Consider the following 17991-nt stretch of genomic DNA (forward strand, 5'->3'; position numbering starts at 1 on the left):
CAGCATTCTTGGTCGGCTTCTGTCTGCGCCCTGTCTTGGCTGGAGCTCTGAAATTATCTGGGAAGCTTGATGTTGGTAGACCCTAATTTTGACAAATGCTGTGCCAACCGTCTGAGCCAGCTTCAAGTTAGACTCGACTCTCTGCATGGGAATTATCTGTTTCTGGAAGATATAAAAATGAATCACTTGTAACATAATATGGAATGCTTACGAATTGGTAAGACCAGTTTTCGAGAAATCCAAACATATTTCCTATGTAGAGACTCCTCTATTTGTTTACAAATCGCATGTGAATCTGTCATTTCAAACATTTAAAAATTTATAATATTAGTATTTGTGAAATTGTCTTCTCACTGGCCCAATACGCTCTTATAATTTGAAAACCATAATAGCTTACCAGAGGTGTTTGTTTAAAATGCTTTTCCAGGTTCACACTCTTCAGCGGTTTTACAGACCACCAGCACAATACATTTGGTCCCTGGCTGGTCTTTTCCAAGCCTTCAAGTGTGCCACAGAGGGTTGCACAGAGCTTGTGTGGGTCTCCGGGTCTCACTCCAGGTCTTTCTAACTCATTAAATGTGAGGGAAGTCCCAAGAATGTGCATTTCTAACACCCAGAACCTCGTGTCTGTTGCAAAGGCTCTCAAACGCTGCCCAATTTCAACCAGGAGATTTGAATGGGGAAATGGTAGGATCCAGGTGCCAGGACTTCTTTTTTAAAAATTATTCTAGGTTTGAGGATTCAGCCAGGGTTGGAGAAGCTCTGGGTGACGGTAAACAGTGGCCGGCTGGCCTGACGTGGGGCTCAGCCTCCTCTCCTTTGGCCTTGAAGCTGGGAATCAATCACAAGCAAGTAAAGAAACAGACTACAGCAGACGCTGTGTGTGGCTTCCAAAGTCTATGAAGTTAGTACCTGGACCTAACAGGAGAGGAGCCCTCACCCTTTATTACACTGATGTGTCTAAGGACCATATCTAGATTTAATGATCAAATTTATTCTCTCTCTCTCTCTCTCTCTCTCTCTCTCTCTCTCTCTCTCTCTCTCCAGTCCCTCTCCTCTTCTCCCTCCCTCTTTCTCTCTCTCCCCCCTCTTCCTCCTCTCCTCTTCTAACTCAATACTTTCAATTTTTATTATTTTAGGAGGTTCGGGTCTCCGCATCAGTTCAGTTACTTCTCCTTTTCAGCTCTCTTAGGTGTCTGTGCAGTGTCTTTTTCTTGATTACGGTTTAATAAGTAAAATGCATGATGTTGGTGGCATCCTCTGAGCAGGGCCAGCAGGCACGGGAAAGCTCTCTGGTCAGTGCTCATGGCATTTTGACTTTCCCGTTGTTGATTTGTGTTTTAACGAAGAGGTTTTAGTTCCTTCTCACATTTCACAATGATTAAAAGAAAATCCGTCGGAGTGGAGAGTTCCGTTGCGTTTGAGGCTCTGCAGTGAAGAGCCTTGCTGCTCTTGCAGAGGACCTAAGTTTAGTTCCCAGCACCCATGTTGGGCAGCTCACAACCTCCTGGGGACCCGTCATCCTCTCTGGCCTCAGTGAGCCCTGCATTTGTGTGCATGTACTACTCCGTCACCATGTTCAAGATAATTCAAAATAAAACAAAGTCCTTTAAAAATGCTGTTTATTGACATAGTCAATGGAAAACAGGGTTGGTATGTTATTTATATTAGAAAAACTTGAGGTTTTATTGAAAGATATTTGATCAATATCTACATATCTCCAGTGAAAGATTAGTAACTCATTCTCAAAGTGTGATAAGCTACAAATTCCACTTTGTTGATTTCATAATGAAATGTCTCTGTAATCTTGGTTTTATGTTGCCTAATCTGTGCCATAAAATTCACAATGATATATTAAATTTCCTGGGTATGATTATTGCTGTTGCTTTCTGTTTGGAGCCCTAGGTTTGGGTGAGATGCTCTATAGCACTGAGGGATTTGTATTTGTGTCTTTCTTGTAGGTTTGCATTGGTTTTCAACAAAATACGGCAGTAGTCACTGCATTTAATATTGTTCTGACTTAACATGCTGTTTGTACTTTCCCCAAGATGACTGCAATTGTTTTCTTTTTCTCATAAGGTCTATGTACATTCTTTTAGATTGTGTTTGTGGATATGTATATGTACCTGAGTGCAAATACTCATAGTTGCCAGAGGGGACAGATTACCTTAGAGCTACCATTACAGGAGACTGAGATATGAAGCAGAGAAAGAAGAAGAAGAAGAAGAAGAAGAAGAAGAAGAAGAAGAAGAAGAAGAAGAAGGAGAAGGAGAAGGAGAAGGAGAAGGAGAAGGAGAAGGAGAAGGAGAAGGAGAAGGAGAAGGAGAAGGAGAAGGAGAAGGAGAAGGAGAAGAGAGAGAGAGAGAGAGAGAGAGAGAGAGAGAGAGAGAGAGAGAGAGGACAGAGAGAGACAGAGAGAGACTTGAACTCAGATTCTCTGCAGGAACTCTATGCTTTTCCCCCCTGAGCCATCTCTCTTTTTTTTTTTTTTTTTCTTTTTTTTTTTCGGAGCTGGGGACCGAACCCAGGGCCTTGCGCTTGCTAGGCAAGCGCTCTACCACTGAGCCAAATCCCCAACCCCCTGAGCCATCTCTCTAGCCTGCATGCACTTTTAATTTCCTTTTGTTATTTCTCTTTTAGGACTTCTTTTTGTTAAGGCTTAAATTTTATGGGCAGACATTTATCTTTCACTAAAATATAATTCACGTACGTTTCAAAATGTCCTGTGAGTTTTGGCAAACTTAGTCATAACCCACTCTATCATAACCACAATGCAGAGTACTTTCTATGCAAAGAGTGATCGTATCTAACTGTAGGTATAGCATATTTCCTAATTAAAGGGTATTATTACTTACCAGGAGCAGAATGGCGACAAAACAAGCTAATGAGGTGAACATAGAATATACTGTATAAATGTATATGTGTGAATCTATGCAATTGTCAAGAAAACAAAGCTTTTCAAAAAGAGTATTGTTTTTAAAATAATGGGATTCAACTTCCATTTAAGTTTACAACCAAATTAAATAGTCCCATCTCTATTACTTATGACCTTTGACTGATGTGTTTTTTTTTCTTATTTCTTTGGTTTTGTGTCTGTCTTAATCTGTCTTAGGTAGAGTAGTAGTCCCCACTCTGAGTTATGGGGTTCTGATAGACTGGTTCTGTATAGGTCTCTGTTCAGGTGCCTGCTTCCTCACTCATCCCTGTCCGTCACGGTGAACTGTTGCCAGCTTCTGAGGCTGCCCAAGAGGCCTCCTCCCATGATGGTTATTCCCTGGCTCTTTTTAGTCCATTTCCTAGGGACTAGGTTAAGTTTCCTTTGCTATGCCATTTTCCATTTCCTTCCATTTTCTTTTTATGATATGCTTAAATCTGTGAAGTCTTTTGTGTCAGATGCTACCAGGTACCGGTGTCGGGGATTCCCATCAGCTCTGATTCTGGCTTTGTTTCAGCAGCTCAGTGAGGTCAGACCCAGCAACTTTGCCCTGCTTTTACCCCATTCCGTGATCACCAGGTGTAACCTGAGATACCACACTGAATCGAAAAGACAGGCAGGGCAAAGAAAGAAGAGGTTTGTCTGTTGTGTTTGTTCCCATTGTTGACCAAAGCAAAAACCACCCTTGATCTCCTCATGGAACGCTCTTGACATCTCCTTGGCCATGGTGGCATCTCATGCTTTCCAAAGGAGCTGAGGCATAGGTAGTATTAGTTGCACCTTGATGTGTAATGGGGTTGCATTCCCATAAACCCTAAAGGACCAGCATAGCATAGCACCCTAGTATGCTGTAAGGTCTGGGCTGTCTAACTTCATCCTGCAAGGCAGGCTGGAGCTGGGCTCTATGCTGCCTGAAAAGAGACCAAATTTCAAAGTTCAAAGCATGCCCTTATTGGCTGTATGCTGCTTCTGTACATCCTGAAGCTGACAGATCCCAAGCCAAATAATTGTTAAGTTGCACAGTCTTACCCAGAGCTTCCATCAAGTCCAGGACAGATGTGGACAAGGATAGAAAAGACCAAGGCCGGAAGCAGCCATAGGCAACTGAGAGCCTGTCACTCTTCCCTCCCACAGCACCCCGCAGAAATCACCATTACTCTGCCATTTAATTAATGCAGACATACCATTTGCTGAGAATGTCTCTACACGTTAGCTGTGATACAGGCATTAGAATGCTCCATGTGAGGATGCTGTAGGCCGTTCACTGGAGACAACTGCATAGTAGCAGGTTTATTATCTTTAAGTTTTTACTTTAATTTTTGAGTTACCTGTCTATGTGTGCATCTATGTGAGGGTGTGTGCATACTCATGAGCAGAGGCACTCCCAAAGACCAGAGGCGTCACATTCCCCTGGAGTTGGAATTACTGGCACTTGTAGGCTGCCTGAGAGTGTGCTGGGAATTGAACTCAGGACCCCTGGAAGAGCAGTGCATGATCTTGACTGCTGCACTATCTCTCCAGTTCCTCAAAGGTAGGCATTAAACTAATTCTAGGAAGCTTTATGGTGTGCGACTTAGTCTCAGTCCTCTTGGGATGGACAGTCTGTCGGGGAGAGGAGCCTAACCTACGAGATGAGTTTACAAAGAAACCCTAAAAAGAGAGGGAGGAGCACATACATGGAGAAGGGGCTGAATAACTAAGGGTTGATCGAGTATTAGATTCTCCAGGACAGGGTCCATGGTTGTAGTGATCTTTGGCAGAGTCTTGAGAATTGAGTAGTGATAAGATGTGGAAGTTGGGCCACGGGGATGGCCCAGTGGGTACAAGTGCTTACTGCGAAGGTTATGGGCACAAGTTCAATTCCCCAGAACCCATGTAAAAAAATTCGATGTGGTGGGGTACATTTGAAGTCTCAACACAGAGACTGGAGACTCACTTGAAACCTCACAGCCAACTAACCTGGGGTACACAACAGAGAGGCAGAAACAAGAGAGGCCCTGCCTCAGCAAGATGAGAGGAGGAAACTGATACCCAAAGCACTGTCCCCTGACCTCCACAAGCACACTGTGGCATCCTCACGCCATCGTGCCCACATGTGTGCTCCACTCAAATACATAAGCCAATTTAAAGTGTAAGGCACAGAACAGGTGGCTTCTCGGCAGGACCGAGGGGCAGGGGTGGAACTCTGTTTCTCACTCAAATGTGCCGTGAATTGAACTTCATTGTCTGTAGCTTGATCTAGTTTTCACTCTCTGGTCATCGGGAACATAATGCCTGCCATTCCAGGATCCTTGTTCCCATTTCTTTGGGACATTTCAAAGTTCTGGGTACGTTGCATTCTGGATGTCATCCGGCTGCACAACACTTGCTAAGGTTTTCTTGATTCCTCTTGCCTGGTCTTTCTTGTCCAACCTTTCCACACCCTCAATATTACTGTGCCCCAATGTCACTGCCCAGTATGTGCACCCCATGTCTCATGCTCCTTACCAAGGAAGAGCCTGGGAGACTCTGTGAGAGTGTGTAAGACATGTACCCTAAACACTGGGCAGTCCTCCCTAGGTCAGTAAGTGGGTCAGTAAGTCAGGGAGTATGTCTCTTCCGCCATCTCACCTCCTTTTAGGAGGCTTTGCTTCTCTGTGGTCTACTTACTTTTCTAAATACCTGGAAGTCAACATATGGAAAAACATCTGCAAATAAAGCTACAAACAACTAAAAGTTTAATGTGAACTGGGACTCATGGTGCATGCCTTTAATCCCAGCACTCAGAAAGCAGAGGTAAATATTTGTAATTCATGGCCTGATCTACACAGCAAGTTCCAGGCCACAGAATGGGAGCCAATGTTTAAAAAAAAAAGGTTTAATGTAAAAAATGTTCATGATATAGAGAAGAGGGAGTAGCAATAAATTTCTGTGTGGATGCCACTCAATTTTTACCACCAATGGTTTCTTTTCACTCTTATTTCTTTTAAACCCTCTTAGAGAAAGGTCAGCTGTCTTCAGTTAAAACTTTCTTCTAGTGATACTTGGTTGAAGTGTCTGGGCACCAAAGTTAACGTAATTGTAGTAATATTTAAGAGGGTTAACTTTAGATGAGTCTGCCCAGTTGAGTGTCTTCCCCTCTCTCCTGCTATATCTCGGAGACAGGTGTGTGTGTGTGTGTGTGTGTGTGTGTGTGTGTGTGTGTGAGACCCGGTGTGACTGTTCTCTTCAATGTCCCAGTACATGTGACAACTACAAGGCATCGGCCCCAGAGTGGACCAGAGAGTATTTCCTGTATCGGGGCTCCCCCGGGGCCATTATGTGTAATCACGATGTCACAGGCATGACATGAATGATTATGCAAAACTCCATGCCCAATTTCCAAGTGGTTCCACATTTTGACACAATGATGCGGCCATTTGTGAAAACAAGTGAATGGGGGAAATGAAGGGTGTAGGATTTCTGCTGGAGTGACAGCCTTGTCCGAAGCAAGAGTGCCTGCTTCTCCTTGACAAATCACACCAACTAGAACTGTTACCTACAACGAGCCAGCCTTCTAAAGTATTCGTTTCCATGTACCTGTCGTGAGGAGCCTTCAGATTTGTGTAATCTAGTTGTAGCACAGAAATGAGCACTCATCTGGGGTGACTTGGAAAGATGTGCCTCCCATTCTCATAGGAATCAGGTGAGGTAGGATGGGGACACTCTCAAGTGTTCAGCAGTTACCAAGAGCTGGCCACTGTTCATGCTATGTGCCTGTTGTCTTGAGAGCCATCCCTAGTGGAAAGATTCTAGTTTTATTCCTAAACCCAGGCCTGTGACTCTTATCAGCCAGAGCATACAGATTTCATTGACACCAGGGCTTTCCTCTAAGAGATTTTTCAAACACGACAGAGAAGAACACCTCATGATGGTAAGAGACCATGCCAGGTGGACACCATCTGTAGCAGCTTTGTCACTCAAGCAAGGTGCTAAGAAGGGGTGACTTGGAAGGACTGAGTCTGGTTTGGTCTTTGGGATACTGGCGATTAAGTAGACCTTTGATTCTATTCTTTTATTAGCCATCTCTACAACTTTATACAGTGAGACTACTAGGGCGGACCATATCACTCCACCCTAGACTTACACTCCCAGCATTCCTTATATCTGGTCAGCTTAGCTTTCCCAACACCAGCAGTGAGGCTTTCTCAGGTGGACAATAATGCTTATGTATGTAAACAAGTATTTAAATAGGGAAAGACAAGAGCGCAAGCACAAGCACAGGGAGGAATTCTCCTGGTATTTGTACACAATCCTTTACTTTCCTTAGGTACTCAAGTTGTGTGAAAGCTGAAAGGGCCGTGGCTGTTTCAGGAGCAGAGGTTCACCAAGGTTAACTGCTGTGCTCAGATCATAGCTACTGATAGCAGAGTAGCAATCACTCTACAGAGCCTTGGGAAGACCCCATGACTGGTGACTTGGAGTTGCCCCTTCCTGTAAGCAACAGGTAGACTCTTCATCCCTACGGGTCTGATAGCTTGGCCTGAGAAAACTCATTACCACAGTGGTAGACTCTGCTCCCACAATCCATACTTGACGCCTCTGTTTCTAGTTTCACTTTTAATATATCAGAAGCAATAAGACTAGGTGAGAGAAGACATATCCCTCCTCTTGGATGTTTTAAGGTCCAAGACAAATTTTCTCTAATCAACACACTCAAGCACATGAGAGTCAGGATGGGAAGTTGACTTTTCCATCTCTTTAGATGTTTGTGCAAGGCCTTAAGGACAGTGAATGTAATGCAGGCACCCCGATCACACACACACACACACACACACACACACACACACACACACACACACACACCATATGACTAGGAGACTGGTAGTTGTACCCAATGGTTTTAATCTACCTCCGGCATTTGGACTTTAGCCAACATATCAAGGCCTTCCCACCAGAGCTTTGCTATCTGTGGATGGTGGGGGAGGTTTGGGAAATTTCCATAGGAGCTGAGAGTTTCAAGTTAAAGTCTCTTTTTTCTCTTCTATAAATGTCTGAGTGGGGGGCAGGGAGGAAGAAGGCGAGCTAGAGACTCGATAACATCTTTAGAAACCAAGTAAGGAGCCATTAGGAGGGCTGGCAGTAAATAAATGCATTTTCCACCCAGTGTCTCTGTGGCTATCGGGAGAAACACGTGACTAGGAAAATGTAATGAAAGCAATTGTGACTCTGGGTAGAGAGGTAATTACAGTCCGTGGCTGCCTGACTGATGAAAATTACACAGCTTATAATAAATCGCCACACAGCTAAGTCTTTTCTGAAGCCCTTTGTATGATTTGTGTTTGTGCACTTACTTAAAACATCAGGGAACAATTTATAAACATGAGTCTTTTCGGACAGTGCCAGGGCCGGCATTTACGATTAGAGAGCCTGTTGAAGACTTTCTGATTTATAGAGGACAGATCATATTTTCCCGACACTCTCATGGTCAATTACAAACCTGCATGGCACATTTGGTAACATAAAAGTAAATTTAATCATTTTTTTTCTTTCTCTCCCCCCCCCGCCCCCTTGTGTATTTGTGAGCACACGACAGGCCAAGCAAACATTTTCCCTCAGGTTGGTGGAGAATCGTGTTTCAAAGACATCTCATTATATACCGATGGAACTGTCACACCTAGCTTATCCTCCTGTAGCATACAAACCAGCAAGCTCCTTATGGAAAAAAGGGGGATATGAGGTGAGCGCCTGAGTCCTCCAGCCTCTGTCATAGGAATGTTAAGAAGGGTGAAGGCCTTTGGCGTGGCTTCTCAGACACCAAGAATGAATGTCAGGTATAGGGAGTGGCAGACTAGAGTGCGTAGGGTTCAGGTTCCAAGCATGCTTGTGCAGTGACCAGCCTGTGGCCGTGAGGCAGTCATCTCCTTTCTGGGTTCTGGTTCTCTCATTGTGGGTGCGGAGTATTTTCTTCTGGAAAACAGCTCACTGCTTGCACTTCCATTCCAACTTAGCATTGCCAATCCTCTCTGCACAACAGAAAGCAAGGCATGGAGGCAGATGAGTAATTCCAGCTACCCAAGACCCTGATGCAGGAGGATTGCAGGATAGGTCTCAGCTTTAACGTGTCAGCAAGATCTAGCTTAAAATAAAGGAGTGGAAAGCCAGTGTTAAACTTTAAGGCATAGGCCAGGAGTAGTGCCTGTGTGCCTGTGTGCAGGCAGTGGCTAGTGCATGTGTGTAGGCCAGGGGTAGTGTACGTGTGCAGGACAAGGGGGTGTGCATTTGTGTAGGCCATGAGCTGTGCATGTTTGCTGGCCATGGTTCAGTCTCTAATATCATTCATACTTCAGTTCAGTTAAGCCAGAAGATCTGGAGGTAAACAATTACTGCTTAGGCTGTTCTGGTGAATAGTAGGTTGTGGGCCCTGCTCTGTTTCTATAACCCCTGAGCCTCAAGTGGCTAAAACCAGGCAGGATGAAGCACAAGGTCCTAGGAACTGAGTCAGTTTCTGCCGTTCTGACCAGACAAAATGAGGAGCTCACTAGAACCCCCTCAGAAAATGAGCAGGCCAAGGGATGTGTGGGAAGGAAGGGCTTCTGGGAGAGGCTCTAAAAAGCTGTACCATTTAAACTGGTTTCTACTGGAGCCATGAGGGCTATCCTAGTACTCCATCTCTCAGGCTCATGACTCATGGAGAGACTAGCCAGCCTGGTGCTGAGCTGAGTGGAGTCACTGGGTATTTAGCAGCAGAGATCTTCTTGCCCACCATTTTCCTTCTGGGCATGCTGGAGCTGACACAGAACCCTGGGCTAAGGCTCACATACTGTGGTTTGTACAATGTCTCATTGGCAGCTAGAATGAGGTTGCCCATGTATTAGACATAATGGGAACTGCAATCCGGTGACCCTCTAAGCCAGTGACACATCTGAAGGCTTGGGAATTGGGCACTCTCCTAGTGAAGTGACTGTTGTGACTGTTCTACTACTATGAGGAGACACCATGGGCAAGGCAACTTATAAAAAAGTATTTGATTTGGGGGTCTTGCTTACAGTTAGGGTTAGTCTATGGTCATCATGTTAGGAAGCAGACAGGCATGGTACCTGGACCTGGCCTTGACTTTTGAAACTTCAAAGCCCTTCTCAGTAACACACTTTGTCCAACAAGGCCATGCCTTCTAATCATTTCCAAATATTTCACCAACTAAGGGCTAGGCATGCAGAATATGAGGCTTTGGAGGCCGTTTTTATTGTCTCATACATCCCGAACAGGAAAAGACCCAGGGTCACTATGTAACAATGCACATGAACTCTGAAGATAGACTGTTGCCTATTGGTAAGATAGAAGTAGAGTTTTCTTTTGTTGTCCAAAGGAGACAGATTAGCCTTAAAAGAAGTAGAAAACACTATCCTTTCCGTGGATTTCCACCTTAATAAGAGAGCTATCCCTCACAGTAGAGCCTAGAGCAGTGCTTGTCCAGGTGTGGTCCTAGGTCCAGCAGCCTCGGCAAGTGGGTACATGTTAAAAACACAAACTTTCAAGCCCTACCTTATTTCTCAGGCCTTTCAAGTGAATTATGATCCAAGCTAAGTTTAAGAGGTCCTGAAGAAAGCCTCTCTGTGGAAACTTTACAATGGCAGGTTAGTTGACGTAGATCATGTGCTGCACAGAGGTTAATTATTCTCTGCTTTTTAGAGTGGTTTGCTGACCCTTGCTTGTGACTGTATAGATCGTGCCCGTACATGCATGTATAAATGCTACTAAATGCACAGAAATGTGGACTGTTCTAAAAAATGTGTATGCTACTTGTCATGGTTTTAGGATCACCATCGTAACACACTCTTGGGTGTGTCTGAGGAAGACTTCAGAAAGGCTTAATACAGGAGGCAAGACCTACTATAAATGTGGGTAGCACAGTACCATGGGCTGGGATCCCTGAATGAATAAAAACTGAGCTCAACACCAACATCGTTCTCTGCTTCCTGGCTGTAGACACAGCATTCCCCACTCCTACTATCCTGCCTTCCCCATCCCTCTTTAAACTGTGAGTTAAACAAACCCTCACCTAACTATCTTCTGTCACGTTTGTCACATCAGCTACAACCTAACTCTCTCTCACACACATACCTTGGTTTTACATTTCAAATGAGTTGAGTTACTTGTCTCCTCAAATTTTAATTGTTTTTGCCCCTGAAGATCTTTGCATGATTGCGCAACCCCTGATTATTGCTGCATTCAAGGGCTGCTTTTAAAAACCATTAGCTTACTCTCTTTGGCTGTGTCTTTTGTTACATGTAGTCACTACTTCCTAGGCTTGTTAAAATTTTGCCAACTTGACATAAGTAAGGGCCATGGGGAAAGAAAGAAAGTCAACTGAGAAACTGCCTGCGTCAGGTTGACCTGTAGACATGTCTGTGGGGCATTTTCTTGATTAGGGATTGATGTGGGAGGATCAGTCCATTGGGGGTGGTGTGTTCCCTGGGCAGGCAGTCCTGGACTGTATAATAAAGCAGGCTGAACAAGCCCTGGTGAGCAATCCAGTAAGCAGCATTCCTCTACTTTTCCTGGTCAGTTCCTGTCTTGAGTTCTGTTCTGATCCTGCTTGAGTTCCTTCTGACTCTCCATCACTGGCAGATGGTGACTGAAACATATAAGCAAACAAACCCTTTCCCTCTCAAATTACTTTTAGCTATGGTTTTTATCACAGCAACAGACAGCAAATTAGAACAAAACTGTTACATGGGTATGTTTCTTTATCAGATTGCCAACCTTCCCGAAACTATTTGTTTCCTTTTTGAAACAGGATCTCAGGTGTAACAGGCTGCCTTGGACCTGCCTTGTAGCAGAGGTCAACCTTGAGCTCCTAATCCTCCTGTCTCTACCTCCCAAAAGCTGGATTTCTGGCCCATGCTGCCCTATTGTTTTCTTTCTTGGACTTTTATTTCCCAGAAAGAGAAAGCAGAAAGCTGTGTCTAAGAAATCTTAGAAAAAGTGTCCCTTGAGAAAGGGGAACCCAAAAGGTTTGCAGCTGTTCTCGGTTGAGCAATATTGGGACTGAAGCTCTCTCTGTGGGTACTGTCATATGCCTCACAGGCACTTGTGCAAGGTCTCCTTTCATTCTCATCTCCACTCAGATTCAGATCTGGTGTTGGTACTGGCACTGGACGTCGTTAGTTGGCTATCACACAAGTGCCTCCAGGAATCTTTCCCCTTCCCAGGTCCCATTGTACGGAGAGGCACAAATGTTTGTATTTGCTCATGTAAAGAAAGTAACCCGCTTTAAAGTACTTTTTCTACAATTGTCTTAAGGCTTCTTTTGCTGTGAGAAACAATGACCAAAAGCAACTCAGGGAGTAAAGGGTAGATTCCAGCTTATAGTTTTACACCACACTCCATTGCTCAGGGGAGGAACTCAATGCAGCAGCTGATGCAGAGGTGGTGGAGGGATGCATGCTTCTTCCTGGTTTCTCCACATGGCTTGCTTAGGCTGCTCTCTTATAGCATCCAGGACCACCAGCCAAGGGGTGGCATTGCCTATAATGTGCTGCGCTCTCCCACACCAATCATTAACCAAGAAAATGTACCACAGGCTTGCCCAGATCCCTGTTTGGTGGAAACGTTTTCTCAATGGAGATTTTCTTTTCCCATGTCTCTAGCATGTGTCAAGTTGACATAGAACTAGCCAGCACAGCGATCGAAATGGTCCATTAACATTTTTACTTAAATAAAAGCCACTTCCTGAGTTGCTTCCTTCTTTCATTTCCAACCTTTATACTGGAGTCCTGAATTGAATGGCTTTAGTAATTGTGAGAAAACAAAGCAAACAAACAAAAACAGACAGAAAAAGCAACCAGGTTAATAAAGAATAGTGGGGGCTATAGGGCAGTTTATCATATGGCCATCAAAAGGGCATAACATTTATTTAAAATTTTTATTGTTCTTGAGCCCACTACAATGTAACTGTAAGCCAAACTCATCTCTCTGTCCTGTGCTGTGACAGAATCTGATAGTGAATAGTAAGGATGTGTGAGTCAACTTTCCAGTGTCCCAAACATCATGGGAGGTAAATCAACCTTATAAGAGAGAAGGGTGTGTGTGTGTGTGTGTGTGTGTGTGTGTGTGTCACACACCAGTTCAGATGATTCAGTTCAAGGTCTGTGGTTAAAGGGCACCTCATGGGCACCATGGTAGAGGCATATTATGGAGCTCATGGTAGGGGCAGATCACAGGCAACAAGGCAGGGAACATCATAGAAATCCTGGTAAAGGTATGTCATGGGTATCAAGGCAGAGACACATGCTGGACATCATGGTAGGGGAACATCCTGGACATCCTGCTATGGTCACATCAAGAATATCACAGTAGGGATACATCATGGGCCTTCTGGTAGGGACATATCATGAGTATTATGGTAGAGGCACATCACAGACATCATGAAAGGGTCACATTATGAATATTGTTATAGGGGTAAATCATGGGCATTTTGGTAGGAGCATGTCATGGTGGGAGAGCTCGCCCAGAAGAAAGACCATGGCCAGGAAGCAAAAGAGAAACTGTGACCTAAGACCTCTCAGCAGACTATACCTCTGAAAGGTTCCACCTCCTGTCAATAGTGCTAAGAGGGGACAAAGTCTTTAAGACATGAGTCTCCCCTTCGGGGGGACTTTTCAGGGCCAAGTTCCATCAGTCTTCTTCTATGTAAGTTGTGATGCCCAAGCTCATAGCATGCTTACTATTTTGTCAACTATCTACTAATGCTTGAGCTTAGTAGTTACTTTCCTATGCCTTTATATTCTAGAAGATGATTTTGAGTGGGCATAGTAGGTCTATGACATAATTTATTGAATTTTTTTAACTTGGTTGAAGGTCTCAGCAAGTATAGTCTCCCATATTGAGGATGTCTGACACAGAAGTCATGCAGGTAGAGGATATTTCTCTGAGAGGAAGCCTTTAGAACTGGAAGCATCACAAGAGATGCATAGTTTTATCATTCTGGTGTGCTGGTAAATTGTCTCACCATTTTGCATCTTGCTAGATTGATTAGAGAGGCTGTTTCTGTAGAAGCATTGGGTAAGTTACTGTCTTTCTATTGGACATCCTGGTAGGGTCACATCAAGAGCATCATGGGTATTGGGTAAGGTATTGTAAGTTACTGTCTTTCTATTGTCTGTTTTGTGAATCAGTAGAGGAGAAGAGCTTGAAGATACCAGACACAAAGTCCTGAAGAGCTGGAGATATTTATTACCCTGATTTGATCAGTACATAGCATATGTATTCATATTGAAATATCATGGTGTACCTTATAAATATGTATAATTATTTCATATTGTACAAAAACATAAAACCATGTATAACGAGATGGAACTGTTCACTCTCTTGGTTTAACCATCATACATCACATATGTGTACGAAATTGTCATGCTGTACCCCATAAATTTGTACAATTAAATAATAATTTTTCCAAAGTCAGAACTATTGGGTATTATCATTTAGAAATATCTTTTTTAACTTACTTGGTAAGAAGGCATTTTACTGCTTACGTTTGCATGTCATTGGCCCCTGGTTAAACTAAACACCTGCCTCACATCAGGAAATTGACCTGAGGTGTTTCGATTGCAAGGACTCTGCAGACTAATCATCCTAGGGGCCCACAAGAAAGACTGAACAAGCATTGTCAAGCCAGGGACAGAATGGTGTAACCTGGGTCATCTTGAGAGTTTCCTTGAACACTTGGTAGCCCCAAGGTGGACCAGTACCAGGAATAAGGGTTTCTGCCTGGAGGGATACAAACAAGAAGCAGCAACTAGCTTTGCTCAAGAAGAGGTGGTTTCACGAAAAACCCAGGAGCAGAACCCCAGCAGCCAAGTCTTCCCCCAGCAGGCACTGTGGTGGACAGCCCATGGCACCCTCTAATTACAATTCCACTTTATGTGGATGAACAGGAGATCTGGAGTTGAAGAAATCAATGAATTCCTATTTCAACTTTTACTCATAGCTTATATTCATGGTTTTCTATTGCCACATCCCCCCTGCCCCCTTTTATTTTGCAAAGAGCTGTTTCCATTTCAAAGACATTAACTCTTCATCACATAGTAAAACATTTTCTCCCATTCGCCACTTGCCTTTTGGTTTCATGGTTTCGTTTTTGTGATATATAGACCTTTCTAATTTTTATACGGTCCAATCTATACATCTTCTCCCTGTTGCTTGTCTGTTCGATAAATCTCTGCAGTACCCAGATCAGAGAAGGCTTATTCCTGTGTCTTTTCCACCAGATTCTTTTTGGTTTTATTTCTTCCATTCGCCTCTTTCATCCATCTGGAAGGTATTTGGGTTTAGAGCATGGGGCAGAGCTCTGACTTGCTTTTTTTCTAAGAAGACCCCTTTCTCTCCCTCCAATGGGTGTGGATTTTATTTAGAAGCTGATGGGGAGTCTCTGAAGAAAGCTGAACAGGGCAGGGATGTGGTGAGGTTTGCTCTAAGGGAGGGCTGCTGCCTGTGGCACCTGGAGGTGCATACAGATGGATCTCCTGGCTGCGGCTGTCCCGAAGCTCCTCCCATAATCCCTGTGGCGTTCCCATCATCCTGGAAGGTTGCCTTTGGTTTTCACAGGTTAGAGAAGATCCACGGACACTTTGGGAACTCATCGGGGAAATGCATCAAGAGTTTGCTCCGATTCAGCAAGAAGCTGACTGGAGACATTTGATGTGTGTAAGAGACTGTCGAGGTTCGTGTTAAACACCCATTCATCTGCATTCTTTGAGCTCAGGACTGATATTGAGTTAGCTCTTCAGAAAGCCATGTGTCTGGTCCATATTATCTCAGGCCCCTCCAGAGCTGCCTCTCTCCATTAAGATTTAATGCCTTTCCCGAGCTTTTATCTAACGGGTGTGCGTGAAACATCCATTTTGAGAATCTTTCTGTATTTTTTCATTAAAACACATGGCAGCCAAGGCTTGGCTTTTTTCTTTGTCTGAAGAAAATATTTTGCATGCATTTTGAAGTTAAAAGAAAGAAAATTAGAGAGCAGATCTTACTAGCTGTTGCAGCTGACGCTTTGAACTCACTATTGTAGACCAGGCTGGTCTCAAACTCACAGGGAGCCGATTGCCTCTGCCTTCTGCATGCTAGGATTAAAGGCATGTGCCACCACGTCTGTCCTTAAGGTTAAAATTTGTCTCAGATTCTTTTTGGGACGTAGGAGCAATGGGCATAGAAATCAGTGACTAAAAAGCTTCCAGAGAGAAGTCTGGGGCCTCCTCTGAGTTCAGATTTCTGGAGGAGATATCCCTAGACTGGATGACGTAAAGAAAAGAATGTATCTCTTAAGTTCTGACGGCTGATTAGTCCAAGGTCAAGGTGGATCTCAGCATCTGGCATGGGTCCTGGTTTGCACATGAGTACCTTATCCTATTTCTTCCCAAAGAATCACCCCTCAGTGTATTTTAAAACAAATATTAATCTCATTCATAAGGTCCATACTCCATAATATGATCATCCCCCAAGTCCTCACTTTTTTGATATAATCCCCCGGAGGCTTAGAATTCCAACACTGGAATTTGTGAAATATAATCATATATTGCATAGTGTATCCTTTGGGATCCACCTGGTTAAGGATTCTACACAATTTACCTAGTGACTGATATGGGCTGTAAGATACAGTAGCCATGGTGTCTGCCTGGATACCTACTTTGATCTCCACCAGCTGGGGGTCAAGCAAGGCCTCAGACACATGAGCCAGTGTGGTGACATGTCACACTCAAGCCATCACACTGGAGTTGCAAGAGTCAGGTACATCTGTGCCCTAGCTTAGTGGGTAGAGAACCTGCCTGACATGTAGGAAACCCGGCACTGGAGTTCATCTTCAGCATTGCATAAAAACAGCATGGTAACAGATGTCTGTCATTCCAACACTGGAGAGCTGGAAGCAGAAGAATCTGAAGTTCAAGGTCGTTCTTGGCTACAAAGCAAGTGGGAGGGCAGTCCGGGCACACATGAGATTGTCTTAAAAATCAACACAATGGAGTATTGGGAGTATTGATAAGTGATGGGGTTGAGGTAAGATGGGGTTTTCAAAGTTCTAACCAAACAGATGTCCACTCTGAGACGAAGAGATTGGCCCAACCCAAACTAGTCTAGAAGGAGCCACCATCCCGTTCGTTGCATCTATTGCTTTGGGGATGAGGGACCTAGACTCAGGGTGTGCTTGTAGTGAGGGAAGGGGTTCTAGGGAGTAGCCAGTACTTCAGCAAGGCTGGGCCTGTCTGGGGTTGGGGCAGCAGTTATGGGGATGGAGAATAGGCCTCCTCCAAGTTCCTCCACTGCCAAGATAGTGGGAGGAATCTCTTGGAAAGATATGAAAGCTAAAATGTACGGCCCCGGGAAATGCGTGGAAGCCATAAACAAGAACTTCTATAGACTTCTGCCCTGATTGGGAAAGTGCTTAACTCCTTGGCATCACAACACATGGATGCAAACGTGAAATACAAATGGTGGGTGGGAAAGAAAGTGAGGTGTTGTCCGTTCTAACTCTTGATTCTGCATCATCTCCTTTAGTGCAGTGACAGTATGCACTTAGGGGAGGGAGTCCCCGCTCAGAGGGATCTTGTTTGGCTTTGGGAGGAAGGATGGAGCCTTAGCAGCAGTTTGAGGCAGGGTACTGGTTGCTGTCCTTTCCCCCCTGTTGCATAAAGACAACCGAGTTGAGCATTCAGTGGACTAGACACAGCCGTGTGAAATGAAGATGCTTCTGTACTGTCACTTCACAGAACTGTCAGGATTCTCTACTTTCTCATTTGTGTAGACAGACTATTCTGCAATGTAATGAAGCTGGGGCTCCTAGCTCCTCAATGTCATGGAGGAGGAAGGCCACCGTTTTACTATTTTGAGTTATTACAGTGATTACCCCTCTAATACTCAGGGAAATGAAAGTGTCTCCTGTGAACTTACGCACTTCTCGAGTGGCTTACAGCCATCCCTAACTCCAGTTTAAATGATCCAAGCCTTCTTCTAGCTTCTGTGGGAACTGCATACATTTGGTGTACATACATTTGGTATGTATGTACGGGCAAAACTCCCATACACATAAAGTAAAATAAAAT

The sequence above is a fragment of the Rattus norvegicus genome, chromosome 10, assembly GCF_021556685.1.
Source record: "Rattus norvegicus strain SHRSP/BbbUtx chromosome 10, alternate assembly SHRSP_T2T, whole genome shotgun sequence".
Classification (NCBI taxonomy): domain Eukaryota; kingdom Metazoa; phylum Chordata; class Mammalia; order Rodentia; family Muridae; genus Rattus; species Rattus norvegicus.